This window comes from Anabas testudineus, chromosome 21 (genome assembly GCF_900324465.2).
Source record: "Anabas testudineus chromosome 21, fAnaTes1.2, whole genome shotgun sequence".
Taxonomy (NCBI): Eukaryota; Metazoa; Chordata; class Actinopteri; order Anabantiformes; family Anabantidae; genus Anabas; species Anabas testudineus.
In genome coordinates, this window is record NC_046629.1 from 17,956,842 (window position 1) to 17,958,115 (window position 1,274).

Here is a 1,274-nt window from a genome sequence, read left to right on the forward strand (position 1 = left end):
AAAAAAGCTAATTGGAGTGCGAAGAAATCTACTATGGAATACCACATAAGCTGACACATACATGTATTTCAGAATTGTTGGTATGGTTTTAATGCATGCATAATAATTATTATATAAATAAAGCAGGTTTGTGTATTGAGGCTTTCAGCTCTGATTCAAGGACTACAGAAGCTGCAGTCTAAACATAACTTTGTCCTTGACTTTAACTCTTTTTTTTTTTTTCACTATTGCGTGATTCAGTTTAGTCCAAACTATGAGCATTTCCATCCAGTTACAGAAATAACCAAATAACAACATTCAGGGCTGTTACTGATCCAAAACATGAATTGATTGGAAATGTTACAAATTCACACTCTTGTTAAAAGTTTTTTTTTTTTTTTTTTTTCGGCCTTACTGCTTGCTTCTGCTATGAATCGTGTAGCTTTTTCCAACTCCTAATTCCATTTTGTGAACTTGAAATCCTGAAGAGATCAGATAAGAATTGCATCCATGTCTTTGTGGTTATCCACAAATATGTACCACCTCTGTTGGCCGGAGTCTCAGTTGGGAAACCAGATGGGAACTTTATTACCCTTGCTGATCAAACAAATGATGACGTAAGATGACTGTGAAAGGTTGTGTGTGTGTGTGTGTGTGTGTGTGTGTGTGTGTGTGTGTGTGTGTGTTGTGTGTGTGTGTGTGTGTGTGTGTGTGTGTGTGGTGTGTGTGGTGTGTGTGTGTGTGTGTGTGTGGTGTGGTGTGTGTGTGCGTGCGTGGTAAGCCCTCAGAGTTGCAAAGAGACTGCTGGAAAAAGTTAAAAAAAAAAAAAAAAGGTTTAGCTCAGACTTGGAAGGCGACAGTGTGTGAGACTGTTGGCCATTCTAGTAGCTCTGCTCCGTGTGAACTTGTTGGCCGGCCTGTTTTAAGTTACAACAGCTTTTTCTACTTTTCCAAAAGCCTCTTCATGAACGCCGTGGGGTGAGATGCTGTGGTCTAATGTGGTGTGCATGGAGGACCAAAGTCCTTCAGCCCAGCACCATGGTGATGAATGGTGTTTGCACTTGTCTGCCCGTGCAGCTTAGCGTAGTCAAGCGTGCGTCTTGTGTTAGCCCTGCATCAACACAGACAGACGGGCACACGTGCAGTTTCACAGAATGGACCTTGAAAACCCTTCAGCAGCCTCGATTACAGAAGGATTTATTGAAGCCAGGAACCAAATCAAACATCCACCAAATGATACTATAATACTCTGTTTCTTCTATTACAAAGCAGATCTTAGTGTGGGATAAGATATA